Here is a 21,628-nt window from a genome sequence, read left to right on the forward strand (position 1 = left end):
GATAACATCTTGATTGGATATTGTCTTTAATGTATTGTCGTCAATGATCCCAACCTCTTAGAGAGAGGTACTCACGAATTCAAGATAATTATGCTGCCAGCCACTGGGATTCAAGGCTTGTCTTCCCCTCAGGATTTTTCTATTAATGCTCTATAATTTCTCAATGTATTCAACACAAAACAAATTCAAGTTCATCAAACAGATGTCTCTGCAATAAGCAGAATAATGCTTAAAAGTATTAATGCTTAAAAGTAAATGTCTGTCAGGAGAAAAATAACCCAGACACTTAGCTTTCATTGATATTAGATGGCAGTAAGATAACCAAGCATCAAGCAAAAAATAATTATGTGTCAATTATTCTTCCAACACGCACGCCTTAAAGAAAACTTGTCAACACAGGCTTGGGGCATTGAGAAATCCATACTTAAAGCAGCTACTATCCAACCCGAACTGACAACTCCATGTTCAAAGTCACAGACAATTAAATGTTTGCCGATCCTCCTTGTTAACTGACTGCCCTCGAGACTTTGTTTCCCTTTCTTTAAGATTGTTTAGGAGGGTTTTTAAACCGACAGCTTTTCTTTTTAGAACAGGTCTCACTGTGTTGTTCAGGCTTTTCTCAAAGTGCTGTCCTGGCTCTGATAATCCAGCCTCCCTTCCCAGCCTCCACAAGCACATGTCACTGCTGATTTTTTTTTTTAAAGATTTATTTATTTTATTTATAGATGGTTGAGCCACCATGTGGTTGCTGGGATTTGAACTCAGGACCTCTGGAAGAGCAGTCAGTGCTCTTAACCACTGAGCCATCTCTCCAGCCCGTCACTGCTGATTTTAAGCCTTTAGTTAATAATAGCTTAATTCAACAGATAACATTTGAAAGGTTCTGTACCGTTTTGGCACACACACACACACACAGAGTTTATGATAGGAAAAAGAAGTTTCTGACATATTTGTTTGTTTGTTTGTTTGTTTGTTTGGAGATAGTAACTCACTCAGTAGCTCAGCCTTGGCTCAAATTTACACCCCTCTGCCTCAGCTCCTAAGTGCAGGACTGTAGGCACGCACCACACCCAGCTTCAAGAAGAGTTGAAACTGAAGAGCATCTGCAGATGTATAGTTTAAATGCTTTATCCGGGGGTTCATGAAACTGCTCAACACGCCTAAAAATCTGTGTTCAATCTCTAGAGCCCCCATCAAGGTGGAAGGAAGGATTTGACTCCACAAAGCTGTCCTTTGACCTCTGCACACTTGCCATGGCATGGGTTCACGCTCTGGGACACACACACACACACACACACACACACACACACACACACACGGGTCGATCTTGAACATTAGATATTGTCTTGCTCTTTAAAAAAGGCTGAGGCAAGCGTCTAGGCTAATGTTTTTACTAAACGGGAAAGGTTACAATTCTAGATCAGAAAGAGTGGATAATAAAGACATCAACGGCAATGTGTTAGAACTCCAGCTTCCTGAGAACACATAGTCAAGTGCTTCCTTAGGCCATAGCAGTCTGTGCAAGCGAGGCTCTACCAAGGAGCAAGAGGAACATCAGCGTGCTGGTTCTCGCTTGCCACTTGTAACTCGACCCAGTGAAGGAAGACCCTTCAGGTTGATAACCCTCACACATTCCAGACTTTATCAGCTAAGAGCCCTGCCAGGCAGACACCAAGGAAGCCCTGGCCTAAGGCACACTGTTGCTTCGGAGTCCTGAAGGTAAGGAAGACCAGAGACCCCGCCCGCCAGGTTGGGCGGTCTGGAGAACTGGTTCGGCTGGTACTCCAGCTGCGTGGGTGGGATGGGGCTGTCAGTGCTGATACTCTATAGCCTGCAGCCTGAGCACCCAGCAGCTCTTTAGCTCAGGAGCCAGCGAAGCAGCCTAGGGAAGCACACCCATAGCGGGGGCTGTGGGCCCAGCTCAACCACGGAGCCATTGCTCAGCGTGCATGAAGCCCCAGACCCGCCCCGAGAACAAGAAAAAACAAAACAAAACAAAACCATGGTTCTCTTTATTTTTCTTTTTCTCCTCCTGCAAATACTATTGGAGTCGGTCGGTTTCCATTCCATGAGCACTCAGCACTGAGATAAAAACATGACTTCTGGTCTCATGATCAATAATAATTTAATATAAGTGTCATGAGCCTGGAACATGAGTTGAGAGACGTGAGTTGTTGCTAGGAGAGTTCAAAGCTATAAAGAAAAGAGCCTTGGGGTGGGAAGTTGGGGATTTAGCTCAGTGGTAGAGCGCTTGCCTAGCAAGCGCAAGGCCCTGGGTTCGGTCCTCAGCTCCGAAAAAAGAAAGAAAGAAAGAAGCCCAGATGAGTAAACTAAGGTGAAGATGGACCAGAAGGGTGCACCCCCGTGTTGTTTTTAACAAAATCTCAATTGTTCGATTTTACCAATGAAGACTCAGGAGCCAGATGGTGGGGTAAAAGCCTGTTAGCCAGAGAGGCCGAGAAAGTCCCCAGCTGACCTTCCTCACCGACTCCCACCTGCAATGCCCTCCCTCACAACGCCTCACAACTCTAAGTCCCGCCCCTCTACTTCCTGTGTGTCTCTCTAGCCTCTCCTTACTCTCTATGGTTTTTGTCTTTGGTTTCTCAATAATCTATGTTTACTCCCTGTCAACTGCTTGCTTGCTCTACCACTTGAGCTGTGGTTGACTTTATTTAATCCTGTTTACAATGTTCCAGCAGAAAGTTCCTGGACTAAAGGTGTGGGCTAGAGCTGAGCCACACACCACAACTAAAACCGGGTTTTCCCAGTAAATAACACCATCTCAGGGTTCATGTGGTCAAACATCCTACAGCATCCCTGTACATCTCCTGTGCACACGGAAACGACTACCCTCGAGGGATTCTGTTCATCGGTTACTCCTAAAGCTTCTACTCTGACTGCCACAGCGAAGGTGTTGCAGTGATCAGTAACAGCGACAAAAGTCCGACCCATTATGGTTTAAAACCTGTAAAGTGTCCACAGCAACTTGGGAAGTTCAAGGCCCGCCGTTCCAAAGATGTTTTGGAAACGAAGTGTCTTGTGTTCTGCCGTCTTGTCTTTTCTGGCTTCCATCCTTAGATTTATTGCATCATAGTCCCAAGAGGGTTGCTGCACCCCCAAATATCACATCTTCACAGAGCATTAGGTAGAAAAAAAGGAAAGAAAGGGCAAGAAAACTTTCTTCTTTGGGGTTTTTCTGTCAAGATAAAAACACTTATCAGAAGTGCCTTGTAGGGCTGGAGAGATGGCTCAGTGGTTAGAGCACTGACTGCTCTTCCAGAGGTCCTGAGTTCAATTCCCAGCGACCACATGGTGGCTCACAACCATCTGTATTGGGATCTGATGCCCTCTTCTGGTGTGTCCAAAGAAACAAATAAATATTGAAAAAAAAAAAAAAGAAGTATTATTACACATACTGGCCTAAGACGGTTCTGCAAGCCTGGACTTAGCCTGGACTCAGCTTGGATAAGGAGATTTGAGAGCCACAGGATTCGATTCCATCCATTAAGACCTAGCTGCTTGCTCTTAATGTTCCAGTCAGTATGTCTTCTGACAAATGGATGATGTCACTCTCATGCTTGAACATCCTCCATGGCTCTTCCTTGTTCCATAGGTCAAGCCCAATTTCTAGATCATTTATTGTCCCTCACATTAACTTTTCAATTTCATTCTCTCTTGTTCACTCTGTTTCAGACTTATGGAAGCAGCTGAAATTCTCTAGATGAATCTTTCTGGTCCTTATGTCCGTGTGTCCGTGTCCGTGTGTGTGTGTGTGTGTGTGTGTGTGTATACATGTGTGTATCATATACAATTTATAATATGCAATATGTAAATCATATATAGATATACATTTACAAGTGTGTATGTGTATATGTATGTATATATCATGTGATACATAAATATGCTGTATAAATCATAGATATACACATATATACATATGTATATGTATTATATATAATTTTTTTACAAGAACATTTCTTTATAAACTGCTTAACAGATATTCACATCAGGACACAGACTTTAAGAACAATGGAACTGTACTTCTGGATCTCATCTTAGACCGCAATTGATTTCCGGTCTTGAGAGAGATGTGGGAACTTTACCTGGAGAATTTTTTCTTTCTTTTTCTGTAAACTTCTCTTTCTTGCTTCAATGCAGGCATGTTTCTCAATTCTCAGTCTGATAAAGCGATCCACGTAGGGCATTGCGAAGAACGGCTTCCGGTTGTATCTTTTATTTAGGTACCAAGGTATAGGCCACTGCTTGAATTTGTGCCAGACGAGTCTTCCAAAGATGTCCCATCTCCAAGCACTGGGCCTTGATTTTACTTGACCTGTCTGAAGAAGCCTTAAAGCATCTTCCCTCTCCTGGACAACTTTATCCAAGGCATCCGTGGAATCAACAGCCTTTTCTAAGCGCTCTGGACATCAGCAGTCTCTGTCGCTTGGCCTCCTGCTCTGGAGTTAGATGCATGTTCCTTTCCTTCAGAAGGACATACCCAAGCTTATGTAAGTCTTCGCTATGTTTGTTCCTCTGCTGCTGGCAGGTCTGTGGAGCTCTAGATTTGGCTTTTCCTTTCCCCCAAATCTTTGGGTCATCAAAAAATTCTTCTAGTCCTTTCCTTGACAACATGGTATGAAGTAATTTACACTGGAGAAAAGATGTGGCGTGTGGTGTGATCTTATGCAGCAAACTAAGAGAAGGCCCGGACTAAGCAGGGGTCTTGGGATTTATTAGGGAACATGGAGCCTTCAAGAACGCTGAGGCTCTTCCACAAATACCCACTAGACTGGTGGCAGCCATGTTTCTAATATATATATAATTTATAATATGCAGTGTATAAATAATATACAGGTACAAATATACATTGTGTGTATATATGTATATATCATTTACTATTTATAATGTGATATATAAGTCATATATAGATACTCATATACATGTGTATATGTGTATATGTATGCATATATCATAATTTATAATATGCAATATATAAATAATATACAGACACATATATACATATGTGTAATTGTGTGTATATCATATATGGTTTATAATATGCAATGTATAAATAATATATAGGTACATATATGTGTGTATATATGTATATAGACCATATATGATATAATATGTAATATATAAATCATATATATAGATACACATATACATGTGTGTGTGCCTGGGCTTTCTCCAGTAGCTTCATAACATCTACGCCTCATCTTTTAAACATAAACTTTAATGCCTCCTGTTCGAACAGCCTTCCAGAATGTCCTTTGATTTCTCAAGAGTGTCCTGTTAATAACCCTCTTATGGCATCTCCAGCCCTGTGGCAATTACTTATTTCTTCATCTTTTTCCATCTAACTGAAAATCCCCGGGGCTTAGCTTGGTGTCCGGAATGCAGAAGCCACTTTAAAAATGCTGACCTGGCTGGGCGTGGTGAGGCACACCTGTAATCCTGCACTTTGGAGCCTGAGGCAAGGGGACAGTTAGTTCAAGGTCAGCCTGGGATACAAGGGAGACCCCGTCTCAAAACAACAATCAAAAAAAAAAAAAAAAAATCCAGGCGTAATAGAAGTTTTAAGATGCTGATTAAAGGGGAAAATCCTGCTAAACGCATGCACTCAACTCCAGGCCGGCCTTTGTTTGCTGAATCCTTCCTCACTGAATCCGAGCTCTGGGGAGTCTTCGAACCCTCTTTGCCCCAACCCCTCCCAAGGCCTTGTCTTTGTCCCTGTCCTCATTTTGTAGGACACTTCAACTTCTTTTAATTTTATTTTCTTTGGTGCTAGAACTCAATCCAGATCTGTATTTGCTAAGTACACACTACTGCTGAACTACGCCTCTCTCTCTCTCTCTCTCTCTCTCTCTCTCTCTCTCTCTCTCTCTCTCTCTCTCCAGTATGACTTCCGGGGCTGGAGAGATGGTTTAGTGGTTAAGAGCACTTGCTGCTCTTGCCGAGGACCCAGGCTCAGCTCCTGGCTCACACCTCTCTGTAGTTCCAGTCCCAGGGGATCTGATAACCTACTCTAAGGTCCAAAGGTACCTACAAGCAAGTGGTGCACATAGGGTACCAGCAGCCACGCATCCATCTACATCAATAAAACTGTAGACTATCCTGAAGGATAATTCCCACTCTCACTCCTGAAGATAGTTTGTCTTCAGCCCCTCAGTGTCAGTCTGACATGGGCTTACAGGAGGTCAGGGGGCAGCCCTTTTCCAAGTCCGCGGCATCTCTAGTCCTGTTGGATTCCATGAGAAAAATTCCCAACTGCTATGTGGACACCGACTCGTGCAGTCTTGTAGCGCCCGCTGCTGGTGTGCGCAGATGCGCAGGATACCATGCCACAGCTGCAACTGCAGCCTCCACGGTGTTTTCAATGGTGGACTTAACGACCTTACCCTTGGATACACATAGGGGACAGTTTGTGGGACCGTGAAAGGTAGTGTGGTCCCCGTTTGAGCTAAGGCTGGAAGCCCCAGAGAGGTTTTTATGTTTTTTGTTTTTGTTTTTGTCTTTTTAGCATAGAATAGAGTTTATTCAGGGCATAGGGAGGGGAGTTGAGAGGTTAGTGGAGACAGAGAAAGGGAGAGAGAGAGAGAGAGAGAGAGAGAGAGAGAGAGAGAGAGAGAGAGAACAGAAGTAGAGGAGTAGAGAGAGGCCGGCCATAAGCACATGGAAAAGGGGGAGGGGAGTGAGGAGAGAGGGGGGAAAGGGGTGAGAAGACAGAGCAAGAGCAAGAGCAAGAGCAAGAGAGAGCAGAGGAGCCCAAGCAGTCCCTTTTATAGAGAGTCAGGCACGCCTGGCTGTTGCCAGGTAACCGTGGGGCGGAGCCTAGACTAAATGCTAACACAGTCGATGAAATGAATTTGCCCGTGTGGCCTCAATCTTTGCCATACAACTTACTCCTCTGTCTTTGAGTTGGGGGCTTGAGGGAGCTCAACTACTATTTCTTAGAGTTCACATGCTAACGTCAAGGTCTTTCACTTTCCTTCCTTCTCCAAACCCCTCCTCCTTCCCACCTAAAGGGCTAAGCTCTCTCTCTTTCCTGAGAAGTCTCTTGTGCCTTTCACCTGTTCTTGGCCACTCTCTGCAGAAACACTTTCCCTTTTGTGGCACTCTGCTCTCTTCCCAACCCTAAAACACACATCTGGCTGGCCACCCCCTTACTGTCTTACATCTGGAAACATTCCCAGCCTGTCAACAGTGCCACAAACCAAATCCCCGGAGAAAGAATTACTGAAAGCGGTAGCTCAAACAACAGACGCAGCCCAAGGTTGTCTCATGGCTCAGTGTCCCTAGAACCAGTCATTTGAATTGGTAATTTTTCGTGGGCTTCTTGGCACACAGATGTAATCCCAGCACTGAGAGGCAGACGAAAGAGGATCTTGCTTCTTCAGTCCAGCTCAGACTGGACTGAAACCAGCCTAGGACATGCGGCCCCTTTGCTCAAAACAAACATGGGGAAATTTCACTTGGAAATAAAGATTTCAGTCTTCTTCAGACAAAAATACAACCCTGTCAAGGGATTAACCCACGCAGGAGGTCAGAGCCCTCATGATTTAGTTGTCTCTCAGATGCCATCCCAGACACACCCCAAGGTGTGCTCTGCTAATCCTCTAGGATTTCTTAGCCAATCAAGTCAACCAGATTAGCCTCCCTAGCAAGTACACCTTATAACTCACAAACCTATGGTATCTGTGACAGCAAGTCCCACTGAGAAGCAGGGGTGTAATCACAGATCAGATCACGACGTGGTGCTTATGACGACATGGTAGGTCACAACGGTGACCACGGTGTTTCAGAAAGTGTGTTCCCACAGCCTGACAGCCAGGTGACTACACAGTGACAGGCACCTGTGCCCACACCATTGTCACCCACGGGAAAGATGGAGCAGGGGCAGCCGTTCTGTATGCTTGCCTGCTTCCAGTTTACCTTTTTGTGGTGGGGAGTTCCTCTCAGCATCCTGCAGAGCCCTCAAGGTCATTCTGATAATGTTATCTACCTGTCCCTCATTCAAACTGCCAAGTATGGCAAACACTACAGTAAAGGGTAGGGAGAACAACAGATGGTTTTGTTACTGTGTGTGTGTGTGTGTCTGTGTGTGTGTGTGTGTGTGTGCACATCAGAATGAGCTTGAGCTCACTTTAATCCTTCTACTTCAGTCTCCTGTATCCTGGGATTATCAATCTGTATCTTCACAACCAAGTTTCGAAACAACTCATTGGCAGTAACAGGGATGGTAAGGGATTGAGAGATTGTCCCAAATGTATTTAGATGACATAGGCTTCTTTTGATATAAAGCAGACAAGAGCCAGTTCTAGTCACAGGGACAGAGTTTCCCAGGGGAATTATGGAAGGAAAGAACCCGAGTCATTCCCATTCTTGGTGCTGGCTCACGGCAACACATACATCCCTCTGTTGGCAGGTGAATGCTTTAGAGGAACACTTACTAATTATTGACATTGCAAAAGAAAAGGGTAGAGGACTGGGGATGAGGGTCAGTTGTACAATGGCTTGCCTTGCGTGTGTGAGGCCCGTAGTTCCATCCCAAACACAAAGTGACAGAGAATGAGCAGTTGAGATTAACGGAACTCTGAAAACTCATGAAATATCTCCTGCGTCTTGCAAGTGTGCGATCTGCAGACCAAATGTGACTTAGATTTTGAAACTTCTGTTCACTGAGCCGAAAGTCGGTTACCATCTGCCAAAGCCCCATGCACTTCAAGAAGGGTTTCCCTCATACAAGACAATCCCCGTAACCTGCCTCCGTCAGAATGTCAGAATGATCTTCTTTCTCTCTAGAATACAGCTTGGTTTGAGGAAGATACACAAGAAAGTCAGAAGCTTTAAATATGACTCATTTCACTTGTACACCTGGACTTCTTTTTTTTTTTTTTTTTTTTTGGTTCTTTTTTTCGGAGCTGGGGACCGAACCCAGGGCCTTGCGCTTCCTAGGCAAGCGCTCTACCACTGAGCTAAATCCCCAACCCCACACCTGGACTTCTATCTTAGCCGAATGCTCCCTGTGCCCGGAAACAAGGTCTTAACGACAGCGATTGTTTTTTGGGCTCATCTGGTTTCAGACACTGAGGTGTTCTGTTCTGTTTGGTTTTGTTGGGGGAGGGGGGAGAAATTAAGTTCAATATTTCTTTTGTGGAGGCATACTAAGCAAGAAAGGAAGAAGGGGAGGAGGAAGAGGAGGAGGAAGAAGAGGAGGAGGAGGAGGAGGTGGAGGAGGAGGTGGAGGAGGAGACAGAGAGAGAATATTAAATCAAGTTCTATTACTTTTCCTGGGGAATGTTTTCACAAGAATGAGTGGTTGCTATGTTTTCTAGCAGGGCCAATGAACAATCCTAAAAATTTGCACATGACAGCAACCAATTAAAATTTCTTCATTTCCAGGTTCTAAACGCAGCAGAGAACAGAGAGTTCATCCTCGACCAGCAACCGGGTTGCGATAAGGCAGGTTATGGGTGACAACTGGTCACACCTTTTCTCCTTCAGTCACGGCCTCAGGTAGAGCTGGATGCCTTAAACTTTCCACTGCGCTAAAGGCCTTAAACTTCTGATCCTCCTGCCTCTACTGCGCCAGTGCTAAGATTACAGGTCCGTAGCGGGGTACCATTTTGTACATTATTGGAGATCAAATCGGGAGCTCCGTGCAGGCTAGGCAAACGCTTAGCAATGAGCTACAAGCCCAGCCCTAGTCATCATTTTCCTTCTGCTCAGGAGCCTCAAAGTATTCACCCACAGCCAGGCAGTGGCGCTCGCCTTAATCCCAGCACTCAGGAGGCAGAGGCAGATGGATCTTTGTGAGTCCCAGGCCACCTGGTCTACAGAGTTCCTGGTCTCAGACACCAACAGAATGGTCCATAGTGCTGGTGCTTCAGCTTTACCCAGTCTGGGTACTGTCTGTCTCTAGCCAAATACCAAATGTTGCCTTTGTTGGTATTCTGTCTAAGCTCCACCCCCCACAGCTACCTGGCAACAGACAGGTATGTTCCGCCCCACAGTTACCTGACAACAACCAGCTGTGCCTGACTATAAAGGAGGCTGCTTGCCCCCTCCTCTCCCTCTTGCTCTTTCTCTTACTCTTTTACTCTTCTGTTCTCTGCTCTCATGCCCTCTTTGTCCCTGTCCCTTCCCTTCCCATCCTCCCCCTTCCCTCCACATACTCAGGACCGGTCCTTCTCTCTCCTTCTACTCTTCCTCTCTCATTAAACCTCTCCACGTGGAACCATGTTGGTTTGGTGTGGTCTGTCTGGACTCGGGCCGAGATTTAAACCCCAACAGGCTTTCTTTTGCTTTACTTTATTTTGAGAAGCATCTCAGATAGCTAAGGTTGACTTTGAATCCCTGAGTCCTTCACTGAATACTTTCTTCCTATCAATGGTAAGCACTGGAAATTTGTTGTTGCTGACCCACAAAGGTCCTAAGTTGCCAAGGAAGGAAGCCTTGCCCTTTCAAATCGACCCCATTGTAACCGGCCTGGGCTTGGTGCTAGAAGGGCTGGAGATGAGCATGGGACCCAGTGTGCTAGCTCGGCTGCCCTTTGAACTACATCTACAGCAAGCACTCTTTGCTCCTGATGAATGCCTCGAGCTAAGCACTATTGGGAAATCATACTTCTGATAAGAAGGATTAGCCAATGAGGCTGCTTAGCTCGGGGATTTTCCTGAGGCCAGTTGCTTTGCTTGTATGTCTCTTGGATGGACTCCGGATCCCCAGCTAGAGGGGACTGTAAATAGAATTTAAAAAATTAGGGGAATTTCCTTTTTCTGGCTTGTCAGATGATAAACACATCAGAGGACTGAAGCCTCTAAATTGTCTGTCGTCAGTGAGTGAGAACAGTTGATTGACAGGCCTGGATGCTTCATGCTTGTTCTTTGAAGCACTTTGCAAGCGACTTACTGACCATGGCAGAAACTGAGAGTTGGGGTTGAGGGTGTGTACCAGCATCCTCAGCTCTGGGGATGGGTGACAGGGGACACAGATCGAGGACCTGGGAGGTGCCAGATTTGCAGAGTCTGGCTGCCTCTGGCTTCCTGGGCTGGTGTAATGGCTCTGTTCTCACAGAAGTGCTGACAAAACATGACGAACAGAAAGCAGATGTGAGCTGACCTTCTAGAGATGCGCTTCAAGTCTTCTTACTCTGCAGACGGATTCTTCAGGGTGGGAGATGCCACGGCATTGAGGCTGGAGTTCTTGCTGTGCTCCCCGGCTGGCTCCTTGCCGCAGAGCTTTTTGGCCATATTCTGTCAGCTTCCATTTCACATCTGCTCATGCAACTACCTAATACAAAGGCGTTGTGAACACCTGAGTTAGAAATATTAGCCAGGCACACCTTTAATCCTAGCACTCCAGAGACAGAAGCAGGCAGATCTTTGTGAATTCCAAGCTGGTTTAGATAACTGGCCAGGGCTGGACAGTGAGAACCTGGATATAAATAAATAAATAAATAAATAAATAAATAAATAAATAAATAAATAAAATGGAGATGGGAGGAAGGGAGGGCTCGCTGCTTTTTCAGAGGACCCAATTTCAGTTCCTTCACAAGCATCTGTGATTTCAGTTTTTTTCTTTTTTTTCTTTTTTTTGGATTCCATAAGCACTATGGTGCACACAACATGGGCAGCAAACACTCATACATACATTAAGTTGTTTTAAATAACAGAATTTCATTTTTGGTATTTTTGAGACAAGATTTCTCTGTGTAGCCCTGACTGTCCTGGAATGCCCTCTGTAGACCAGGCTGGCCGTGAACTCAGAGATCCACCTGCCTCTGCCTCCCCAGCGCTGAGATTAAAGGTGTGCGCCACCTTTAATCTCATTATTATCATTACCAAATAGCAGTTTCAAAAATTAACTCAGTAAACTAGGTCCCATTTCCTTGCCTTCTCCTCCTCCTCCTCCTCTTCCTCCTCCTCTTCCTCTTCCTCCTCCTCCTTCCTCCCCTAACCCTAATCCCTAACCCCTAACCCCTAACCCCTAACCCCTAACCCTAACCTTTCTCCCCTTCCTCCTCCTCCTCTTCTTCTTCTTTTAAAAAGATTTATTTTATGTATATATAGTACACTGTAGCTGTCTTCAGACGCACCAGAAGAGAGCATCAGATCCCATTACAGATGGTTGTGAGCCACCATGTGGTTGCTGGGAATTGAACTCATGACCTCGGGAAGAGCAGTCAGTGCTCTTAGCCACTGAGCCATCTCTCCAACTCACCCTCTGGCTTCTTGCATCCTATGTCCAAATGGTGCTCCTGTATGTGAAATCGGGCTTCGATCTTACATCAGGCTTTGGCTTTAGAATTACTCATTTTATTTTCTGTATATATCCTGTTTTCTGTATACCTCCTACAAGAATTTTGGTAGCAGCACAATTTGCCTGTAAAACATCTCCCACAGGCTCGGGTTTTCAAATACTTGGTCCCAAGCTAGTGGGACTGTTCTGGGGGAGTCTGGAACCTTTGGGAGGTAGCTAGGAGGAAATGAACTTCTGATTGCCTGGTCTTGAGGGTTATAGCCAAGCCCCACTTGTCCTGGTCGGGGGCGAGGTGAACAAGCATCCCCAACCTCCTATCACTGAGGTGTTTCTGCTGCTGTGTTTTTCTCACTGTGACAATCTGTGCCTTCAAACCATGAGCCAAAACAAGCCCTTACTCCCTTAGGTTGCTTCTTGTTTTTGATCATAGCAATTAGAAAAGTAACAGATACGGGTGCAGTCGCTCCCTTCTCACTGAGATCCTTTGTTGAAGACATTCTTCTTTGTCACTGTATTGATAGCCCACAAAACCACTCAGAGCAAAAATTTCCTTGAAGAAGAAAACCATGTAAACTCGAGAGCAGCGCAAACGTATCCCTGTTGCCACCGATCAGGGAGCAACATCAGCTGAGCGCCTGTCGATCCGGCTTTAACACCTTCATCTATCTATAGCTACACTTCTTACTAGTCCGTGTGACTCGGAGTTTACTAGGGGAAGGCCAAGCTTGCTAGATGAGAAAAGCCAAGGTCTCCACAACTGTGGTTTTGATATGGTGCTGTGGAAGGACATCATCTAAACGGCCCTCTCTTTGAAGTAAGGGATGGAGCTCAATGAGTAACATTCTTAACTAGCATCCATAAAGCCTTGGGTCCAATCAGAATATATCACATAAGACAGGCACTGTGGCAGGCAAGAAAGAAGTTTAAGATTGTCCTCAGCTCCACAGCAAGTCTGAGTCAGCTGGGCTAGGTGAGAGGTCATCATCTTGTTTTTGTTTTTGTTTTGTTTTGTTTTCTTAATTCCTCTTCTACAAAAGAAGGTAACCTAGGTTTTTTTTCCCTGTCACTGTGATAAACACCACAACAGAAGGCAACTTGTGGAGGAAAAGATTTATTGGGCATCCGGGCCATAATCCTTCATGAAGGGGCAAAGGCATGAGCTAAAGGTAGGAGTCCGAGGTGGGAGTGGAAGCAGAGACCACAGAGGAGCGCTGCTTACTGATCTGCTTCCTTACCTGATGTCGGCTACCTTTCCACACAGCTCAGACCCATTGACCCAAGGATGGCACTGCCCACCATGGACTGGGTCCTTCTCCATCCATGAGAAGTCAAGGGAGTCCCCCGTGGACGTGCCCATAGTCCAGTCTGAGGGAGGCAGTTCTTCAGGTGGAGGTTCCTTCTGCCAATGGGATCCTAGTTTATGTGAAACCGATGAAAGCTGACAGCACAGACACGCTGTCTCTTCTTTGTGCACTCAATGCTGGTTTTGGTCATTTGGACCCTGGGCTTTCCAGTCTGTGGCTCCATACTATGTGGTCCTAACAGAATGTCTTGTTTAGTTATTGTACACCAGAGAGAGAGAGAGAGAGAGAGAGAGAGAGAGAGAGAGAGAGAGAGTGAGTTCAGGGAATAGCTGGTCACTTCAGGTCTCATTGTGGATTTTAATAATGTTTTGCTTTTGAAATAAAGTCCCATGTACCCCAGGCAGGAACTTGAACTCCACCTGTGGCTGAAGGTGACCTTGAACTTTTGACCCTCCTACCTCAACTCATCTCTGTGTTCTGCAAGTACAGTCATGTAGTGCCACCAAGCCTAGCTAAAGAGGTTATTGATTTTCTATCTATCTATCTATCTATCTATCTATCTATCTATCTATCTATCTTCTGAAGGTCTTACCATATGGCCTTGACTAACCTGGAACCCACTGTGAAAACTAGGCCGACCTTGAACTCACAGACATCTCTACCTCCCTACTTCCACAGTGAGTGCTGAGATAAAAGGTGGGCACCAGCATGCCTGGCTAGAGTGGTTATTTCTTTCACAATGATCACAATGGTCATTTTGACTATTGTTTTTGTCTAACCTTTATAAATGTACAATATTTATTTGTGTGTGTGTGTGTGTGTGTGTGTGTGCGTGTGTGTGTGTGCGTGTGAGTGCATGCATGTGTGTCAGAGTTCAGCTTGCAGAAGTCCATTTTCTCCTTTGACTCTGTGGATCCCAGGGATGGGTGTCAGGTTGTGAGCCTTGGTGGCCAGTGGCCTTTATTCACTGAGCTATCTTGTAGACCTCAGACTTGAATATCTCAATGCAACTCTACTGTTGGCCCATATAAGTTTTCTCTAACATATATTGCAAATAAACCATAATGGGCGTGTGTAGTTGTACAGATGCCACAAGGTTTAAGACTTAGCTTGTTATTTTTACGTTTTAAGGAGCTGGGAGGGTGGAGCATGAGCGGGCTCTGCAGTATAAAGTTTTCTAACCATGTGAGGTAGTTACAAGAAGTGTTCAGCAAAGGCAAATGCATAGACAGGAGGGTGGACGGGCAGTGACTGCAAACAGGCACAAGGTTTCTTTTAGAGGCAATGAAAAGATTCTAAAATTAGTCTGTGGTAACGGTTGTATATAATTCTAAATTTACTACAAAACCCCAGAGTCGTACCTTGAGTGGGTGATATTTATGGGGCATGTGCTGGTTTGCAGGGCCGATGAAACATCACACACTGGGTGGCTTAAACAGTGGTGATTTATTCTGATGAAACCCTGGAGGCGGAAAGTCCAAGATCAAAGTGCCAGGGAGGCCCATTCCCTGGGAAGGTTGTAAGGGAAGGGCCCACAGCAGGTCTCTGGGCTTCGAGGCGATCTCCCACATGTCTGTGGCCGGTCTTCCTCTGTGTGTTACCTCCCTCCCTCCTCCTCGTCCTCCTCTTCCTTTTTTTTTATTTTTTTTTTAGTAACACTTTTTGCTTTTGGGTTTTTTGAGACAGGACCTTACTGCACACAGCCCAGGCTGATCCTGAACTCTTGGGAGTCCTCCTGCACCAGCCTTCCAAGTGCTAGAATTGCACCGTGATGCCCAGCTTTTGAAAGGACACTAGCGAGCTGTGTGTGGTGGCACACTTTTAATCCCAGTCTTGGGAGGCAGAGATAGGCAGGTCTCTGGGAGTTTGAGGCTAACCTGGTCTACATAACCAGCTCCAGGCTAGCCAAGACTACATAGTGAGACCCTGTCTCAAAAACGAGGAATTATTGAATTAGATCCCACTGTAATGACTTCATTTTAACTTAATTACATATTTAAAGACTTAATCTTCATTATATAATTACATTCTGAGGTACTAGGGGCTAGGGCTTCAACACACAAACTTTGGAGGGGACACAAATCAGCCCCAAAACAATATATAAATTATACTCTAATAAAGCTGTCTGACAAACAGCACGGTGTTAATTTCTTGCGATCTAAGTTCAATGCCCACATGCGTCATCTCATTTGACCTTTTACGAGGCCACGATAATTATGCACACTTTAAGCATGAACAAAGTAAGGCCCAGAAAAGCTAAATAATCTGCCTGGGGTCACAAAGCCAGCCAGGGAGGCAGGGCTCAGACTTTGAAGTCCGGTTCCCGAGCCCACACTTGGAATCGCTGCGCCAATGCTCTTCCCCTCACGGCCATGCCAGCCCTCACACAGGCAGCGGTAATGACTGAAGAGAACCCCAAAAGACGAGGATGAGTGGGGTTGGGTTACAAATGCCCTGAATCCAGACTGAAGAGAATGGTCATGTGATGTAGGCATGGCCGCAGGACTCATTCTGTGGGGGTGGTTTGTGATTCTTACCAGAGAGGCCTTTGCTGAAGAGATCCTGTCTACCACACATAACAAGACAACTGGTGCTGTATGCCAGGCCGGGGAGTCCGAGATGGAGGAAAACTGAAATAGGCGGTGACTTACGTTTCAGGAATGCTCTAATTGAAGTGACTGCAGAATATCCAAATATATTATCTAGGAGTAACTTAATACAGTCCAGAGTTCAGGATAGGCATGTAGACTTTGAATGATTGGCATAAAATATGCCTTAAAACCACGGAGAGGCTAGAACTCCTTAAAAGCTGGTTCAGGGTAGACTGGGGAGAGCTTTTTTAAAAATTGTGCACCGTATGTGTACACGCCTGTAATCCCAGCTCTTTGGAGGCTAGGACAAGAGGGTAAGGAGTTCAGGAACATTCTCTGCTACATATCAAGCTCAGGGCCAGTCTGGATCACATGAGACCCCGTCTCAAACAAAACAACGCCCCCAAATAACTAATAATGAGTTAATACTAATAAACTAAATAGAGGACGAGGTGCTGAAATGATCAAGCTCCTGGGTGGGACTGGAAAAATGAATGGACGAAGGAAGAGAGGAAGGGAGGAGGGAGGGAGGGAGGAGGGAGGGAGGGAGGAGGGAGGGAAGAGGAAGGGAGGAGGGAGGGAGTCAGCTGGTCAGCCAGGTGTACTGGCTCATACCTGCAGTTGGCTAGTAAGGACAGTTATCTTGAGTTCAAGGCCACCTGGATCCCCAACCAAGATCCCATCTTGAAAGCAAACAGACAAACCAAACTAAAGATGCTAAGGGGTCAAATAAGCTCTGAACTCCCACTGATGAGATGTGAAGGAAGAAGACAAGGTCTTCTGCAATGTCTTACTTACCAAGGTGTGTGTGTGTGTGTGTGTGTGTGTGTGTGTGTGTGTGTGTGTGTGTCTGTCTGTCTGTCTGTCTGTCTGTCTGTCTGCCTGCATGGGTCATATGACCACACGTGGGAATCGGTTCTTTCCTACAATGCGGTCTCTGGGGATTGAACTCAGTGAGCATGAGCTAGTTTGACTCATCCACTAAGCCAGGCTCTAGCAACCCTTTTTTTAGGGTAGCTTGGACTAATCTGGTCTGCTAAGGACTCTTCCAATGGTCCAGAGACAAACTCTAAATTCCATAGGAAATCACAGATTGCCCTCTTGTGGCTAACATGTCTTGGTGCAGTTTTTTTTTTTAAAGATTTATTTATTCTATGTAAGTACACTGTAGCTGTCTTCAGACACATCAGTAGAGGGCGTCAGATCTCATTACAGCCCCCTTTTTTTTTTTTTAAAGATTTATTTATTGTATGTATGTGTGTACAATGTTGCTTCTAGTGTTGCCAGCAGAAGAGGGCATCGGACCCCATTACAGATGGTTGTGAGCCACCATGTGGTTGCTGGGATTTGAACTCAGGACCTCTGGAAGAGCAGTCAGTGCTCTTAACCACTGAGCCATCTAGCTCTCTGGGTGTAGTTCTAATCTAGAGAAATTATGAAAAAAAAAAAAAACTAAGTCTGTAGGGCTAAGCCTGACTGGCTGCCTAATCTTTCTTTTTTTTTCTTTTTCTTTTTTTTTTCGGAGCTGGGGACTGAACCTAGGGCCTTGTTCTTGCTAGGCAAGCGCTCTACCACTGAGCTAAATCCCCAACCCCCTGGCTGCCTAATCTTATTGGGCCTGTGGATAGTGAATGGTGAATGCATATGTTATATGTGCAATCTATGTTATATATTATTTATTATATGGTTTCATTTATTATCTAGTTTTTCAAAGTTTGAATAAAAACAAATGAAAGGAAATATTTTGACTTGAAAGACCATATAATATTCAAGTTTCATAGCTGTCCATAAAGCCGTTTTTATGGGACAGCTATGCTCATTCGTTATGTGGGACTAATTTCACACAGTAGCAGATGTCACCCATGGACAAAAACTGACATATTTATTACTCTCTGGGTCTCTTCAAAGAAGTTCCTGTATCCGCCACTCAAAAGATGGCGGCACAGCCTGGTGGTCATAGCACACACCTTTAATCCCAACTGAGGCAGGTGGATCTCTGAGTTTGAGGCCAGCCTGGTCTACAGAGTGAGTTCTTGGACAGCCAGGGCTATACAGAGAAACCTGTTTTGAAAAAAAAAAACAAAAAGGGAAATGGGCTGTGCAGAGACATCCTGGGATGTTGGATTGCTTTTTAGAGATATAAATTTTAGCTTAGCTTTGGGCTGGAGAGATGGCTCAGTGGTTAGGAGCACTCGTTACTTTTTCAGAGGGCCTAGGTTCTATTTCTAACAACCACGTGGTAGTTACCTCCAGTCCCAGGGAGACCTGATGCTCTCATCTGGCCTCTAAGGCATCTACACACAAGTGGTGCACATACCTAGAAGCAGGGACACACACTTCTTCATATAAAAGTAATCACCTTTTTTTTTTTTTTTAAAACAGATCAGGTTTTATTTTCCATGTTCTGTGCATCTCTTTTTTTTTTTTTTTTTTTTTTTTTTTGAGCTGGGGACCGAACCCAGGGCTTTGCGCTTCCTAGGTAAGCGCTCTACCACTGAGCTAAATCCCCAGCCCCAGTAATCACCTTTTTTAAACTTTTTTTTTTTTTCGGAGCTGGGGACCGAACCCAGGGCCTTGCGCTTCCTAGGCAAGTGCTCTACCACTGAGCTAAATCCCCAACCCCTAGTAATCACCTTTTAAGTAGCTTTGTCCCAGTCACCAAACCTCAACAAAACAGACATTTGTGTCACATCCTAAAGTCAGTCCCAGGATACTACAGTCCAAAGCAGGAGAAAGCACTGGGCCGGATGGGAAGACTGTCTTAGCACGGGCCTCTTCAACATCTTGTGGCAATGGTGGTGTCTAGGCACACGTGAGGCAGGGTTGGAATTTGGAAAACTATTAGTGTTAACTTTAGGACTGCTGGTCTTAAAGAGGGATAGCTAGCCACAAAGATGAGTTGTTTCGCCAGAGGAGGCTTTTTTCCCCCTCATTCTTCTTGGTAATGTTTATAATAAACAGAACAGCAGATGCAAACTTGGGAGACAGTGGATGTTATTAGGTTAGGTGTCATCTATAAAAGGGAAGCACGGATATTATTTACATGATGAAATAGTTTGGAATGTTGGAACAAGGAGCTAGCTTCACGTGACCCCATTTCAACAGTCATGTAGTCTACAGGCTTTCCAAGAATGTCACCATCTCTAAGTCAAAAATAATCCTGTCCTCTACAACTACTTTGGTGAGAAGTTTCGTGTCCGGCTTTCTCACTAGCTGGCTGGCTCTCTCCAGGCTCTCCTCAGGACCCGATCTCAGTTACTGCTGTTGTTTGCTATGGTTTTCCTATAGCTTTTTCTAGAACCATGACACCTCCTTTGGTTACAGTCCTCTCAGAGGTCAGTATTTTGCCAGAGCAGAAGAAACTCTCTTAAAGCTTGTCTGTCCTTTGGGCACTCACACTGCCACAGCTCAGACTCTGGACTCACACCACTTCCACAAGGAGTCTTCTCAGTCATTGAAAAAAAAAAGTTCTGAGTTCATGCTGGTGCCTGTGGAGGGTGCTAGATATTAAAGACAGGTCCTTTACAACAGCCACAAGCACTCTTTTTTGGTTCTTTTTTTTTTTTTTTTTTTTTTCGGAGCTGGGGACCGAACCCAGGGCCTTGCGCTTCCTAGGTAAGCGCTCTGCCACTGAGCCAAATCCCCAACCCAGCCACAAGCACTCTTAACTACCAAGCTGTCTCTTCAGCCCCCATTCCTGCTGTACACTACAGATATCCACTTTGCCTCCAGTGGTAGCAAGGGCCTCAGATACGGTCTCCAGCAGCAGCCAGACCACAGACATCCATGTGACCCAGGGCAGCATCAGAGACTACAGACACCAACATGGCCTCCAGCTCAGACCATGGAGGTCTTTTGAGAAATTTAGAGGTGCCACATGCTAAACACTTCCTTCCCTGCAAGACTCTCTGAACGACCGCGCCCAATTTTCAGTGGAGCCCTCTATTCTTGAGTTGTAACACTCTTGGTTTTGTTTTTCTAGACAGGGTTTTACTGTGTAGCGCTGGCTATCCTGGAACTTGTTCTGTAGACCAGCTGGCCTCAGAGAGATCCGCCTGCCGCTGCCTCCTGAGTACTGGTATTAAAGGTGTGCACCTGACTGCCTGGATCCTGGGGGTTTTCTTGGTAGGTCAGTCTTAGGGTCTCTATGGCTATTCTATTCTAACACTGTGGCCAGAAAGCACGTTGGAGGGGAGAGAGTTAATTCAGCTAATGCTTATGAGATCAGAGTCCATCACTGGAGGAAGTCAGGACAGGAACTCAAGCAGGACTGGAACCTGGAGGAAGGAGCTGATCAGGGTGCTGCTTACTGGCTTACTTCCCATGGCTTGCTCAGCCTGCTTTCTCACAGAACCTAGGACCTTCAGCTCAGGGATGAAATCACCCTCCATGAGCTGGGCCCTCTCCACTGACCACTAATTGAGAAACTGATCGCTGAGAAAATGTCTTACAGCTGGATCTCAGGGAGGCATTTCCTCAACTGAGGCTCCATGATTGGACAGTAAAACAATAAGGCAGGGATACTTTTTTTTTTTTTTACATTTTTTTAAAGATTTATTATATATAAGTACACTGTACACACCAGAAGAGGGCATCAGATCCCATCACAGATGGTTGTGAGCCACCATGTGGTTGCTGGGATTTGAACTCAGGACCTCTGAAAGAGCAGTCAGTGCTCTTAACCACTGAGCCATCTCTCCAGCCCAGGGATACTCTTTATAGGGAGGGAGAGGAGGAGAATCCAGATGGAGATGGAGAAGGATCTGGGTGGTCCTGAATTGCTAAGGTAGCTGGGATGGATTTCTGTAGACAAATTTATCTTACCTAGGTGGGCGGTTTACATCCTTATCAATTAGTTATAAGTTTAGTGTGTGGCAGTATTGTGGATTGAGAACTTTACAAATCTGATGGTAGCATGGCCCGAGGAACTCGATGTGTGTCAGGTGTGGTAAAAACCTGCCAAGGGGGGTTGGGGATTTAGCTCAGTGGTAGAGCGCTTGCCTAGGAAGCGCAAGGCCCTGGGTTTGGTCCCCAGCTCCGAAAAAAAGAACCAAAAAAAAAAAAAAAACAAAAAAACAAAAAAAACAAAACCAAAAAAACAAAAACAAAAACAAAAACAAACAAAAAAAAAAAAAACTGCCAAGGGGGCAGTGTGTGAAAGTGGCTTACAGAAACAGCCAGAGCACGTGGCTCCAAGTGGAGTGGGGACTCTCGGGAACCGTTTATGCTGCTGTTTAGTCATACGGCAGCAGCATGGTTACTCATACACCTATTCATGCTGGAGGTTCTAGCAGGACAGTCAGACAAAAATGTGAGTTAAAGTCAACCACATTAGAAAGGGAAGAAGAGGATCCCATGTACAGATGGCATGGTTGTACTGGCTGGTTTTGTGTGTCAGCTTGGGGGATTAGGCAGGTCAGGGTGGATCTGGGAGCGGTGAATATGATCAAAATGCACTGTGTAAAATTC

General features: G+C 45.3%; 1 pseudogene; it reads right to left on the bottom strand.

Annotated features, from left to right (window-relative positions):
• Positions 1-4,055: 4,055 nt before the first annotated feature.
• On the bottom strand, positions 4,056-4,812 carry Mrpl47-ps1 (mitochondrial ribosomal protein L47, pseudogene 1; annotated as a pseudogene).
• Between the last annotated feature and the right edge of the window lie 16,816 nt (positions 4,813-21,628).

Source organism: Rattus norvegicus, chromosome 7 (genome assembly GCF_021556685.1).
Source record: "Rattus norvegicus strain SHRSP/BbbUtx chromosome 7, alternate assembly SHRSP_T2T, whole genome shotgun sequence".
Classification (NCBI taxonomy): domain Eukaryota; kingdom Metazoa; phylum Chordata; class Mammalia; order Rodentia; family Muridae; genus Rattus; species Rattus norvegicus.